Below are 17,020 nucleotides of genomic sequence, written 5' to 3'. Positions count from 1 at the left end.
CACCTCTCCCCTCCTGACATGGCTGATAACAGAGAACAATAGATATATTCACCTGTCCTACCGTCACCTCTCCTCTCCTGACATGACTGATAACAGAGAACAATAGATTATATTCACCTGTCCTACAGTCACCTCTCCCCTCCTGACATGGCTGATAACAGTGAACAATAGATTATATTAACCTGTCCTACAGTCACCTCTCCCCTCCTGACATGGCTGATAACAGAGGACAATATATATATTCACCTGTCCTACAGTCACCTCTCCCCTCCTGACATGGCTGATAACAGAGAACAATAGATAGTATTCACCTGTCCTACAGTCACCTCTCCCCTCCTGACATGGCTGATAACAGATAATAATAGATATATTCACCTGTCCTACAGTCACCTCTCCCCTCCTGACATGGCTGATAACAGAGAACAATAGATATATTCACCTGTCCTACAGTCACCTCTCCTCTTCTGACATGGCTGATAACAGAGGACAATAGCTTATATTCACCTGTCCTACAGTCACCTCTCCTCTCCTGACATGGCTGATAACAGAGGACAATAGCTTATATTCACCTGTCCTACAGTCACCTCTCCTCTCCTGACATGGCTGATAACAGAGGACAATAGCTTATATTCACCTGTCCTACAGTCACCTCTTCTCTCCTGACATGGCTGATAACAGAGAACAATAGATTATATTCACCTGTCCTACAGTCACCTCTCCCCTCCTGACATGGCTGATACCAGAGAACAATAGATTATATTCACCTGTCCTACAGTCACCTCTCCCCTCCTGATATGGCTGATAACAGAGAACAATAGATATATTCACCTGTCCTACAGTCACCTCTCCCCTCCTGACATGGCTGATAACAGAGAACAATAGATATATTCACCTGTCCTACAGTCACCTCTCCTCTCCTGTCATGGCTGATAACAGAGAACAATAGATATATTCACCTGTCCTACAGTCACCTCTCCCCTCCTGACATGGCTGATAACAGAGGACAATAGCTCGCACTACAATAAATGGCTGCGGAGGTTTATGTGCGGTCACTGGGGGTCTCGGAGGGTTGTGGACCAATAAGAAGTCTCTTGTGGACACAATCGGCGCTGTGATGCGGTCGCTCAATGCTGATCTTTCTTCTCATCTCCCACACAGACAGATCTGGACTCTCCCACCTCCCAGGACAGAATGTGTCCCCCTCCCATCCCCCCCGGAGCCCCATCTTATTGTGGACGGAGGACAATGACACCAGCACGGCCCTGAATGGAGCTTTTCTTCTGCTCACAAAGGCGGCTGGTTGTAGGGTGACGGCTGCGGGGGCGGATGGGGGCTCAGCGGCCATTGTCATCCTCCCGCTCATGGCTGAAGAAGGCGCGTACCCATCACACATTCCTCTGCAGTGATGTCACAGACCCCCCTTCCCAAAAATAATCTGTCAGTGAATAAGCCCCAATCCGTACTGGGGGCTTCACTCCAAGATATGGCATGAAATGCGTCACATGTCATTGTATCCACTTTACAGAAACATTGGAACATCATGTCGGCATGTCACTTTGACATTTTCCCTGTACACTATTTATCTGGATGCTGTATACACTATTTATCTGGATGCTGTATACACTATTTATCTGGATTCTGCATACACTGTATATCTGGATGCTGTATACACTATTTATCTGGATGCTACATACACTATTTATCTGGATGCTGTATACACTGTATATCTGGATGCTACATACACTATTTATCTGGACGCTGCATACACTGTATATCTGGATGCTGTATACACTATTTATCTGGATTCTGCATACACTGTATATCTGGATGCTGTATACACTATTTATCTGGATGCTGTATACACTATTTATCTGGATGCTGTATACACTGTATATCTGGATGCTGTATACACTATTTATCTGGACGCTACATACACTATTTATCTGGATGCTGTATATCTGGATGCTGCATACACTGTATATCTGGATGCTACATACACTATTTATCTGGACGCTGCATACACTGTATATCTGGATTCTGCATACACTATATATCTGGATTCTGCATACACTATATCTGGACGCTGTATACACTGTATATCTGGATGCTGCATACACTGTATATCTGGACGCTACATACACTATTTATCTGGATGCTGCATACACTGTATATCTGGATGCTGCATACACTATTTATCTGGATGCTACATACACTATTTATCTGGACGCTACATACACTGTATATCTGGATGCTGCATACACTGTATATCTGGATGCTGCATACACTATTTATCTGGATGCTGTATACACTGTATATCTGGATGCTGCATACACTATTTATCTGGACGCTGCATACACTGTATATCTGGACGCTACATACACCATTTATCTGGACGCTGTATACACTGTATATCTGGATGCTGTATACACTGTATATCTGGATGCTGCATACACTATTTATCTGGACGCTGTATACACTGTATATCTGGATGCTGTATACACTGTATATCTGGACGCTGTATACACTGTATATCTGGATGCTGCATACACTATTTATCTGGACGCTGCATACACTGTATATCTGGATGCTGCATACACTGTATATCTGGATGCTGTATACACTATTTATCTGGATTCTGCATACACTGTATATCTGGACGCTGCATACACTATATATCTGGATGCTGTATACACTATTTATCTGGACGCTGTATACACTGTATATCTGGATGCTGTATACACTATTTATCTGGACGCTGCATACACTGTATATCTGGATGCTGTATACACTATTTATCTGGATGCTGCATATACTATTTATCTGGACGCTGCATACACTGTATATCTGGACACAGTATTTGGGGTGTTACCTCCTGCTTGTATCTATATGCAGACATGTGGCCCCGGCACCAGGTGATGCCTGTAGATTGTGAATATTCATGTGATTCCCCGGGGGAGGACACAGACTGACAGACTCTATTAGACCCTAGAGGATTTGGCCCCGGCCTCCGCAGCCTCTAAATACTCAGCATAAAATCAATTTACAGAGCAGCAGCCCCGGAGATGGCCCCGACCCCTCAGGGCAGAAAACTAAATGGATTGGAGGGTCTCCGGGGGGAGCACAGACCTCCGCCAAGTAATATTCCAATTAACGGAGGCTCCGGGGCCACAATAACTCAGTATAACAGGACGGCATAGAGGAGCCATAAACCAGGGGCCCCATAGATCACAGCCCGAGATACCGCATCATCGCAAGAATCCTCACTACGGGGTCCTCAATAATCCTACAAATATCTTATCATCTATTCCCACCGCTGTATGTATTCCCCTGTCTATCTATCTATCTATCTATCTCATATATATCTCATATCTATCTCATATCCATCTATCTATCTATCTCATATCCATCTATCTATCGCATATCTATCTATCTCATATCTATCTCATATCTATCTCATATCTATCTCATATCCATCTATCTATCTCATATCTATCTATCTCATATCTATCTATCTATCTATCTCATATATATCTCATATCTATCTCATATCCATCTATCTATCTATCTCATATCCATCTATCTATCTCATATCTATCTATCTCATATCTATCTCATATATATCTCATATCTATCTCATATCAATCTATCTATCTATCTCATATCCATCTATCTATCTCATATCTATCTATCTCATATCTATCTATCTATCTATCTCATATATCTCTCATATCTATCTCATATCCATTTATCTATCTATCTCATATCCATCTATCTATCTCATATCTATCTATCTCATATCTATCTCATATCTATCTCATATCCATCTATCTATCTCATATCTATCTATCTCATATCTATCTCATATCTATCTATCTCATATCTATCTCATATCTATCTATCTCATATCTATCTCATATCTATCTCATATCTATCTATCTATCTCATATCTATCTATCTCATATCTATCTCATATCTATCTCATATCTATCTATCTATCTATCTATCTATCTATCTATCTCATATCTATCTATCTCATATCTATCTCATATCTATCTCATATCTATCTCATATCCATCTATCTATCTATCTCATATCTATCTCATATCTATCTATCTCATATCTTTCTATATATCTATCTCATATCTGTCTATCTATCTATCTCATATCTATCTATCTCATATCTATCTCATATCCATCTATCTATCTATCTATCTCATATATATCTATCTATATATCTATCTCATATATATCCCATATCTATCTATATATCTATCTCATATCTATCTATCTATCTATCTATTTGTCTCATATCTATCTATCTATCTATCTATCTATCTATCTATCTATCTCATATCTATCTATCTCATATTTATCTCATATCTATCTATCTCATATTTATCTCATATCTATCTATCTCATATCCATCTATCTATCTATCTATCTATCTATCTCATATCTATCTATCTCATATCTATCTCATATCTATCTCATATCTATCTCATATCTATCTATCTATCTATCTCATATCTATCTATCTCATATCTATCTATCTATCTATCTCATATATATCTATCTATATATCTATCTCATATATATCCCATATCTATCTATATATCTATCTCATATCTATCTATCTATCTATCTATCTATCTATCTCACATCTATCTATCTATCTATCTACAGTGGGGATCAAAAGTTTGGGCACCCCAGGTAATAATGTGTATTAATGTGCATAAAGAATCCAAGGAAAGATGAAAAATCTCCAAAAGGCATCAAATTACAGATTAGACATTCTTATAATATGTCACCAAAAGTTACATTTTATTTCCATCATTTACACTTTCAAAATAACAGAAAACAAAAAAATGGTGTCTGCAAAAGTTTGGGCCCCCTGCAGAATTTATAGCATGCACTGCCTCCTTTACAAAGCTGAGACCTGCCAGTGTCATGGATTGTTCTCAATCATCATCTGGGAAGACCACGTGATGTCATCTCAAAGGTTTTATATGCTCAGACTCATCTGACCTTGCCCCAACAATCAGAACCACGGGTTCTTCTAAGCCAGTGGTTCTTAACCTTGTGGGAGGTCCTGAACCCCACCAGTTTCATATGCGCATTCGCTGAACCCTCTTAATTGGAAAAATAAAATATGATTTTTTTCAAATTCAAAACATAGGAGGTATATATTTATACATAGGAGGTATATATTTATACATAGGAGGTATATATTTATACATAGGAGGTATATATTTATACATAGGAGGTATATATTTATACATAGGAGGTATATATTTATACATAGGTGGTATATATTTATACATAGGAGGTATATATTTATACATAGGAGGTATATATTTATACATAGGAGGTATATATTTATACATAGGTGGTATATATTTATACATAGGAGGTATATATTTATACATAGGAGGTATATATTTATACATAGGTGGTATATATTTATACATAGGAGGTATATATTTATACATAGGAGGTATATATTTATACATAGGAGGTATATATTTATACATAGGAGGTATATATTTATACATAGGAGGTATATATTTAAGTATATATTTATACATAGGAGGTATATATTTATACATAGGAGGTATATATTTATACATAGGAGGTATATATTTATACATAGGAGGTATATATTTATACATAGGAGGTATATATTTAAGTATATATTTATACATAGGAGGTATATATTTATACATAGGAGGTATATATTTATACATAGGAGGTATATATTTATACATAGGAGGTATATATTTATACATAGGAGGTATATATTTAAGTATATATTTATACATAGGAGGTATATATTTATACATAGGAGGTATATATTTATACATAGGAGATATATATTTATACATAGGAGGTATATATTTATACATAGGAGATATATATTTATACATAGGAGGTATATATTTATACATAGGAGGTATATATTTATACATAGGAGGTATATATTTATACATAGGAGGTGTATATTTATACATAGGAGGTATATATTTAAGTATATATTTATACATAGGAGGTATATATTTATACATAGGAGGTTATATATTTATACATAGGAGGTATATACATATACATAGGAGGTATATATTTATACATAGGAGGTATATATTTATACATAGGAGGTATATATTTAAGTATATATTTATACATAGGAGGTATATATTTATACATAGGAGGTATATATTTATACATAGGAGGTATATATTTATACATAGGAGGTTATATATTTATACATAGGAGGTATATACATATACATAGGAGGTATATATTTATACATAGGAGGTATATATTTATACATAGGAGGTATATATTTATACATAGGAGGTTATATATTTATACATAGGAGGTATATATTTATACATAGGAGGTTATATATTTATACATAGGAGGTATATATTTATACATAGGAGGTATATATTTAAGTATATATTTATACATAGGAGGTATATATTTATACATAGGAGGTATATATTTATACATAGGAGGTATATATTTATACATAGGAGGTATATATTTAAGTATATATTTATACATAGGAGGTATATATTTATACATAGGAGGTTATATATTTATACATAGGAGGTATATACATATACATAGGAGGTATATATTTATACATAGGAGGTATATATTTATACATAGGAGGTATATATTTATACATAGGAGGTTATATATTTATACATAGGAGGTATATATTTATACATAGGAGGTATATATTTAAGTATATATTTATACATAGGAGGTATATATTTATACATAGGAGGTATATATTTAAGTATATATTTATACATAGGAGGTATATATTTATACATAGGAGGTATATATTTATACATAGGAGGTATATATTTATACATAGGAGGTATATATTTATACATAGGAGGTATATATTTATACATAGGTGGTATATATTTATACATAGGAGGTATATATTTATACATAGGAGGTATATATTTATACATAGGAGGTATATATTTATACATAGGTGGTATATATTTATACATAGGAGGTATATATTTATACATAGGAGGTATATATTTATACATAGGTGGTATATATTTATACATAGGAGGTATATATTTATACATAGGAGGTATATATTTATACATAGGAGGTATATATTTATACATAGGAGGTATATATTTATACATAGGAGGTATATATTTAAGTATATATTTATACATAGGAGGTATATATTTATACATAGGAGGTATATATTTATACATAGGAGGTATATATTTATACATAGGAGGTATATATTTATACATAGGAGGTATATATTTATACATAGGAGGTATATATTTAAGTATATATTTATACATAGGAGGTATATATTTATACATAGGAGGTATATATTTATACATAGGAGGTATATATTTATACATAGGAGGTATATATTTATACATAGGAGGTATATATTTATACATAGGAGGTATATATTTAAGTATATATTTATACATAGGAGGTATATATTTATACATAGGAGGTATATATTTATACATAGGAGATATATATTTATACATAGGAGGTATATATTTATACATAGGAGATATATATTTATACATAGGAGGTATATATTTATACATAGGAGGTATATATTTATACATAGGAGGTATATATTTATACATAGGAGGTGTATATTTATACATAGGAGGTATATATTTAAGTATATATTTATACATAGGAGGTATATATTTATACATAGGAGGTTATATATTTATACATAGGAGGTATATACATATACATAGGAGGTATATATTTATACATAGGAGGTATATATTTATACATAGGAGGTATATATTTAAGTATATATTTATACATAGGAGGTATATATTTATACATAGGAGGTATATATTTATACATAGGAGGTATATATTTATACATAGGAGGTTATATATTTATACATAGGAGGTATATACATATACATAGGAGGTATATATTTATACATAGGAGGTATATATTTATACATAGGAGGTATATATTTATACATAGGAGGTTATATATTTATACATAGGAGGTATATATTTATACATAGGAGGTTATATATTTATACATAGGAGGTATATATTTATACATAGGAGGTATATATTTAAGTATATATTTATACATAGGAGGTATATATTTATACATAGGAGGTATATATTTATACATAGGAGGTATATATTTATACATAGGAGGTATATATTTAAGTATATATTTATACATAGGAGGTATATATTTATACATAGGAGGTTATATATTTATACATAGGAGGTATATACATATACATAGGAGGTATATATTTATACATAGGAGGTATATATTTATACATAGGAGGTATATATTTATACATAGGAGGTTATATATTTATACATAGGAGGTATATATTTATACATAGGAGGTATATATTTAAGTATATATTTATACATAGGAGGTATATATTTATACATAGGAGGTATATATTTAAGTATATATTTATACATAGGAGGTATATATTTATACATAGGAGGTATATATTTATACATAGGAGGTATATATTTATACATAGGAGGTATATATTTATACATAGGAGGTATATATTTATACATAGGTGGTATATATTTATACATAGGAGGTATATATTTATACATAGGAGGTATATATTTATACATAGGAGGTATATATTTATACATAGGTGGTATATATTTATACATAGGAGGTATATATTTATACATAGGAGGTATATATTTATACATAGGTGGTATATATTTATACATAGGAGGTATATATTTATACATAGGAGGTATATATTTATACATAGGAGGTATATATTTATACATAGGAGGTATATATTTATACATAGGAGGTATATATTTAAGTATATATTTATACATAGGAGGTATATATTTATACATAGGAGGTATATATTTATACATAGGAGGTATATATTTATACATAGGAGGTATATATTTATACATAGGAGGTATATATTTATACATAGGAGGTATATATTTAAGTATATATTTATACATAGGAGGTATATATTTATACATAGGAGGTATATATTTATACATAGGAGGTATATATTTATACATAGGAGGTATATATTTATACATAGGAGGTATATATTTAAGTATATATTTATACATAGGAGGTATATATTTATACATAGGAGGTATATATTTATACATAGGAGATATATATTTATACATAGGAGGTATATATTTATACATAGGAGATATATATTTATACATAGGAGGTATATATTTATACATAGGAGGTATATATTTATACATAGGAGGTATATATTTATACATAGGAGGTATATATTTAAGTATATATTTATACATAGGAGGTATATATTTATACATAGGAGGTTATATATTTATACATAGGAGGTATATACATATACATAGGAGGTATATATTTATACATAGGAGGTATATATTTATACATAGGAGGTATATATTTAAGTATATATTTATACATAGGAGGTATATATTTATACATAGGAGGTATATATTTATACATAGGAGGTATATATTTAAGTATATATTTATACATAGGAGGTATATATTTATACATAGGAGGTTATATATTTATACATAGGAGGTATATACATATACATAGGAGGTATATATTTATACATAGGAGGTATATATTTATACATAGGAGGTATATATTTATACATAGGAGGTTATATATTTATACATAGGAGGTATATATTTATACATAGGAGGTTATATATTTATACATAGGAGGTATATATTTATACATAGGAGGTATATATTTATACATAGGAGGTATATATTTAAGTATATATTTATACATAGGAGGTATATATTTATACATAGGAGGTATATATTTATACATAGGAGGTATATATTTATACATAGGAGGTATATATTTAAGTATATATTTATACATAGGAGGTATATATTTATACATAGGAGGTTATATATTTATACATAGGAGGTATATACATATACATAGGAGGTATATATTTATACATAGGAGGTATATATTTATACATAGGAGGTATATATTTATACATAGGAGGTATATATTTATACATAGGAGGTTATATATTTATACATAGGAGGTATATATTTATACATAGGAGGTATATATTTAAGTATATATTTATACATAGGAGGTATATATTTATACATAGGAGGTATATATTTATACATAGGAGGTATATATTTATACATAGGAGGTATATATTTAAGTATATATTTATACATAGGAGGTATATATTTATACATAGGAGGTATATATTTATACATAGGAGGTATATATTTATACATAGGAGGTATATATTTATACATAGGAGGTTATATATTTATACATAGGAGGTATATATTTATACATAGGAGGTATATATTTAAGTATATATTTATACATAGGAGGTATATATTTATACATAGGAGGTATATATTTAAGTATATATTTATACATAGGAGGTATATATTTATACATAGGAGGTATATATTTATACATAGGAGGTATATATTTATACATAGGAGGTATATATTTATACATAGGAGGTATATATTTATACATAGGAGGTATATATTTATACATAGGAGGTATATATTTATACATAGGAGGTATATATATTTAACTATATATTTATACATAGGAGCACAAAATGAACAAAACCATTAAGAACAAAGAACAAAACCATGAAAACAGGATTTTCACACAAAAACATAATGAATATTTACTGCAGATCAGTGACTTCTGTTGTTGTCTTTCAGAGACCAGTTCAGAAATGCGCGGCTTTACCTTGGCAAGTGCCACTCATGTCATTTTCACAACAATGGCAGTGTTCCCCCACATTAGGCAGGCAGTGTTCCCCCACATTAGGCAGGCAGTGTTCCCCCACATTAGGCAGGCAGTGTTCCCCCACATTAGGCAGGCAGTGTTCCCCCACATTAGGCTGGCAGTATTCCCCCACATTAGGCAGGCAGTGTTCCCCCACATTAGGCAGACAGTGTTCCCCCACATTAGGCAGGCAGTGTTCCCCCACATTAGGCAGGCAGTGTTCCCCCACATTAGGCAGGCAAAATTCCTCCACATTAGGCAGGCAGTGTTCCCCCCATTAGGCAGGCAGTGTTCCCCCCATTAGGCAGGCAGTGTTCCCCCCCATTAGGCAGACAGTGTTCCCCCACATTAGGCAGGCAGTGTTCCCCCACATTAGGCAGACAGTGTTCCCCCACATTAGGCAGGCAGTGTTCCCCCCCATTAGGCAGGCAGTGTTCCCCCACATTAGGCAGGCAAAGTTCCCCCACATTAGGCAGGCAGTGTTCCCCCACATTAGGCAGGCAGTGTTCCCCCACATTAGGCAGGCAAAGTTCCCCCACATTAGGCAGGCAGTGTTCCCCCACATTAGGCAGGCAGTGTTCCCCCACATTAGGCAGGCAGTGTTCCCCCACATTAGGCAGACAGTTCCCCCACATTAGGCAGGCAGCGTTCCCCACATTAGGCAGGCAATGTTCCCTCACATTAGGCAGGCAGTGTTCCCCCACATTAGGCAGGCAGTGTTCCCCCACATTAGGCCGACAGAGTTCCCCCACATTAGGCAGACAGAGTTCCCCCACATTAGGCAGGCAGTGTTCCCCCACATTAGGCAGGCAGTGTTCCCCCACATTAGGCAGACAGTGTTCCCCCAACATTAGGCAGACAGTGTTCCCGCACATTAGGCAGGCAGTGTTCCCCCACATTAGGCAGACAGTGTTCCCCCCACATTAGGCAGGCAGTGTTCCCCCACACATTAGGCAGACAGAGTTCCCCCACATTAGGCACGCAGTGTTCCCCCACATTAGGCAGGCAGTGATCCCCACATTAGGCAGGCAGTGTTCCCCCACATTAGGCAGACAGTGTTCCCCCCACATTTGGCAGACAGTGTTCCCCCACATTTGGCAGGCAGTGTTCCCCCGCATTATGTAGGCCAGTGGTCTTCAACCTGCGGACCTACAGATGTTGCAAAACTACAACTCCCAGCATGCCCCCACAGCCGTTGGCTGTCGGGGCATGCTGGGAGTTGTAGTTTTGCAACATCTGGAGGTCCACAGGTTGAAGACCACTGATGTAGGCAGTGTTCCCCCACAGACATACAGCCTCCAGCCATTTACAGTGTACGCCTGTGTACTGCCCACTTCAGTGCTCCGACCACCGCTCCGGCTATAGCAGTAGGTCTCGGGACGGTTGGTCGGAGCACTGAAGATGACGTGCCGCTGGTCACTTACCAAGCGTGCCGCGTCTTCCTCCTTCTCTGTCCTCCGGTCCTCCGCGCCTTTGTTTGCCCCATCGCTACAGGATGGGCAAACTCCGGCTCTGCTCGGGGCCCCAAGCAATTGCTTGGTTTGCCTGTCCTGTTGCGACCTCCCCCGCCGAACCCCCGGGACTGACTCACTGAACCCCTGGGGTTTGATCGAACCCAGGTTAAGAACCACTGTTCTAAGCAGTTGTCTAGAAAGCTGAAACTGAAAATAGTTGACGCTCACAAAGCTGGAGAAGGCTATATGAAGATAGCAAAATGTTTTCAGATGTCAATATCCTCTGTTCGGAATGTAATTAAGAAATGGCAGTCATCAGGAACAGTGGAAGTTAAAGCAAGATCTGGAAGACCAAGAAAAATATCAGACAGAACAGCTCGCAGGATTGTGAGAAAAACAATTCAAAACCCACGTTTGACTGCACAATCCCTCCAGAAAGATCTTGGAGATGTGGTACACTATTCCACTATAAACTTGTACAAATATGGTCTTCATGGAAGAGTCATCAGAAGAAAACCTCTTCTACATCCTCACCACAAAAATCAGAGTTTGAACTTTGCAAATGAACATATAGACAAGCCTGATGCATTTTGGAAACAAGTTCTGTGGACCGATGAGGTTAAAATTGAACTTTTTGGCTCGAATGAGCAAAGGTACGTTTGGAGAAGAAGGGGAACAGAATTTAATGAAAAGAACCTCTGTCCAACTGTTAAGCATGGGGGTGGATCAATCATGCTTTGGGGTTGTATTGCAGCCAGTGGCACAGGGAACATCTCACGAGTAGAAGGAAAAACTTGATGCCATCTGTGAAAAAGCTGAAGTTAAAGAGAGGATGGCTTCTACAAATGGATAATGATCCTAAACACACCTCGAAATCCACGGGGGATTACATCAAGAGGCGTAAACTGAAGGTTTTGCCATGGCCTTCACAATCTCCTGACCTCAACATAATTGAGAATCTATGGATAGACCTTAAAAGAGCAGTGTGTGACAGAAATCTCAAAGAACTGGAAGACTTTTGTAACAAAGAATGGGCAAAGATACATCAAACAAGAATTGAAAGACTCTTGGCTGGCTACAAAAAGTGTTTACAAGCTGTGACACTTGCCAAAGGGGGCAGTACAAGATATTAACTCTGAAGGGTGCCCAAACTTTTGCAGATGCCATTTTTTTGGTTTTCTGTTATTTTCAAAGTGTAAATGATGGAAATAAAATGTAACTTTTGGTGACATATTATAAGAATGTCTAATCTGTAATTTGATGCCTTTTGGAGATTTTCCATCTTTCCTTGGCTTCTTTATGCACATTAATACACATTTTTACCCAAACTTTTGATCCCCACTGTATCTATCCCATATTTATCTCATATCTATCTATCTATCTATCTAACTATCTCATATCTATATCATATCTATTTATCTCATATCTATGTATCTAATATCTATATCATATCTAGAGATGAGCGATTCGGACGAATTTTCCCCAAAAATTTGGTTTAATTTTATTTTATTTTCGGCGAATCTATATTAAAAAGGGCTATTTCTGGCCTACATACAGCCTCTATAGAGGTATATAACACTTTTCTGTGTTCTTAAATGCATATGGAGTGTGCTGGGGTAGTGAAATAATACTGTTATTCAGAATAACAGGCAGATTACCGGCATCGCTCTTAGAATCAGCACAGCAGCACAATGACAGAGCCTGGTGGTGGCATCAGTGTCAGGAGACCATATAGTGACTGAATGACAGCGTGGAGGTGTTGGCAGCATGAGGAGACCATATAGTGGCTGAATGACACAGCCTGGAGGTGTTGGCAGCATGAGGAGACCATATAGTGGCTGAATGACACAGCCTGGAGGTGTTGGCAGCATGAGGAGACCATATAGTGGCTGAATGACACAGCATGGACATGTTTTCAGCATGAGGAGACCATATAGTGACTGAATTACAGCGTGGAGGTGTTGGCAGCATGAGGAGACCATTTAGTGGCTGAAAGGAGACCATATGGTGGCTGAATGGCACAGCGTGGAGGTGTTGGCAGCATGAGGAGACCATATAGTGGCTGAATGACACAGCATGGAGGTGTTGGCAGCATGAGGAGACCATATAGTGGCTGAATGACACAGCGTGGAGGTGTTGGCAGCATGAGGAGACCATATAGTGGCTGAATGACACAGCGTGGAGGTGTTGGCAGCATGAGGAGACCATATAGTGGCTGAATGACACAGCGTGGAGGTGTTGGCAGCATGAGGAGACCATATAGTGACTGAATGACAGCGTGGAGGTGTTGACAGCATGAGGAGACCATTTAGTGGCTGAAAGGAGACCATATGGTGACTGAATGACCGCATGGAGGTGTTGGCAGCATGAGGAGACCATATAGTGACTAAATGACACAGCATGGAGGTGTTGGCAGCATGAGGAGACCATATAGTGGCTGAACGGCACAGCGTGGAGGTGTTGGCAGCATGAGGACACCATATAGTGGCTGAATGACACAGTGTGGAGGTGTTGGCAGCATGAGGAGACCATATAGTGGCTGAATGACACAGCGTGGAGGTGTTGGCAGCATGAGGAGACCATATAGTGGCTGAACGGCACAGCGTGGAGGTGTTGGCAGCATGAGGAGACCATATAGTGACTGAATGACACAGCGTGGAGGTGTTGGCAGCATGAGGAGACCATATAGTGGCTGAACGGCACAGCGTGGAGGTGTTGGCAGCATGAGGACACCATATAGTGACTGAATGACACAGCGTGGAGGTGTTGGCAGCATGAGGAGACCATATAGTGGCTGAATGACACAGCATGGAGGTGTTGGCCGCATGAGGAGACCATATAGTGACTGAATGACACAGCGTGGAGGTGTTGGCCGCATGAGGAGACCATATAGCGGCTGAATGGCACAGCGTGGAGGTGTTGGCAGCATGAGGAGACCATATAGTGGCTGAATGACACAGCCTGGAGGTGTTGGCAGCATGAGGAGACCATATAGTGGCTGAATGACACAGCGTGGAGGTGTTGGCAGCATGAGGAGACCATATAGTGGCTGAATGACACAGCATGGACATGTTTTCAGCATGAGGAGACCATATAGTGACTGAATTACAGCGTGGAGGTGTTGGCAGCATGAGGAGACCATATAGTGGCTGAATGACACAGCCTGGAGGTGTTGGCAGCATGAGGAGACCATATAGTGGCTGAATGACACAGCCTGGAGGTGTTGGCAGCATGAGGAGACCATATAGTGGCTGAATGACACAGCATGGACATGTTTTCAGCATGAGGAGACCATATAGTGACTGAATTACAGCGTGGAGGTGTTGGCAGCATGAGGAGACCATTTAGTGGCTGAAAGGAGACCATATGGTGGCTGAATGGCACAGCGTGGAGGTGTTGGCAGCATGAGGAGACCATATAGTGGCTGAATGACACAGCATGGAGGTGTTGGCAGCATGAGGAGACCATATAGTGGCTGAATGACACAGCGTGGAGGTGTTGGCAGCATGAGGAGACCATATAGTGACTGAATGACAGCGTGGAGGTGTTGACAGCATGAGGAGACCATTTAGTGGCTGAAAGGAGACCATATGGTGACTGAATGACAGCATGGAGGTGTTGGCAGCATGAGGAGACCATATAGTGACTAAATGACACAGCATGGAGGTGTTGGCAGCATGAGGAGACCATATAGTGGCTGAACGGCACAGCGTGGAGTTGTTGGCAGCATGAGGACACCATATAGTGGCTGAATGACACAGTGTGGAGGTGTTGGCGGCATGAGGAGACCATATAGTGGCTGAATGACACAGCGTGGAGGTGTTGGCAGCATGAGGAGACCATATAGTGGCTGAACGGCACAGCGTGGAGGTGTTGGCAGCATGAGGAGACCATATAGTGACTGAATGACACAGCGTGGAGGTGTTGGCAGCATGAGGAGACCATATAGTGGCTGAACGGCACAGCGTGGAGGTGTTGGCAGCATGAGGACACCATATAGTGACTGAATGACACAGCGTGGAGGTGTTGGCAGCATGAGGAGACCATATAGTGGCTGAATGACACAGCATGGAGGTGTTGGCCGCATGAGGAGACCATATAGTGACTGAATGACACAGCGTGGAGGTGTTGGCCGCATGAGGAGACCATATAGCGGCTGAATGGCACAGCGTGGAGGTGTTGGCAGCATGAGGAGACCATATAGTGGCTGAATGACACAGCCTGGAGGTGTTGGCAGCATGAGGAGACCATATAGTGGCTGAATGACACAGCGTGGAGGTGTTGGCAGCATGAGGAGACCATATAGTGGCTGAATGACACAGCATGGACATGTTTTCAGCATGAGGAGACCATATAGTGACTGAATTACAGCGTGGAGGTGTTGGCAGCATGAGGAGACCATATAGTGGCTGAATGACACAGCCTGGAGGTGTTGGCAGCATGAGGAGACCATATAGTGGCTGAATGACACAGCCTGGAGGTGTTGGCAGCATGAGGAGACCATATAGTGGCTGAATGACACAGCATGGACATGTTTTCAGCATGAGGAGACCATATAGTGACTGAATTACAGCGTGGAGGTGTTGGCAGCATGAGGAGACCATTTAGTGGCTGAAAGGAGACCATATGGTGGCTGAATGGCACAGCGTGGAGGTGTTGGCAGCATGAGGAGACCATATAGTGGCTGAATGACACAGCATGGAGGTGTTGGCAGCATGAGGAGAACATATAGTGGCTGAATGACACAGCGT

Source organism: Hyla sarda, chromosome 5 (assembly GCF_029499605.1).
Source record: "Hyla sarda isolate aHylSar1 chromosome 5, aHylSar1.hap1, whole genome shotgun sequence".
Lineage (NCBI taxonomy): Eukaryota > Metazoa > Chordata > Amphibia > Anura > Hylidae > Hyla > Hyla sarda.
The sequence above is the reverse complement of the archived record's forward strand: the minus strand, read 5'-3'. Positions refer to the sequence as shown.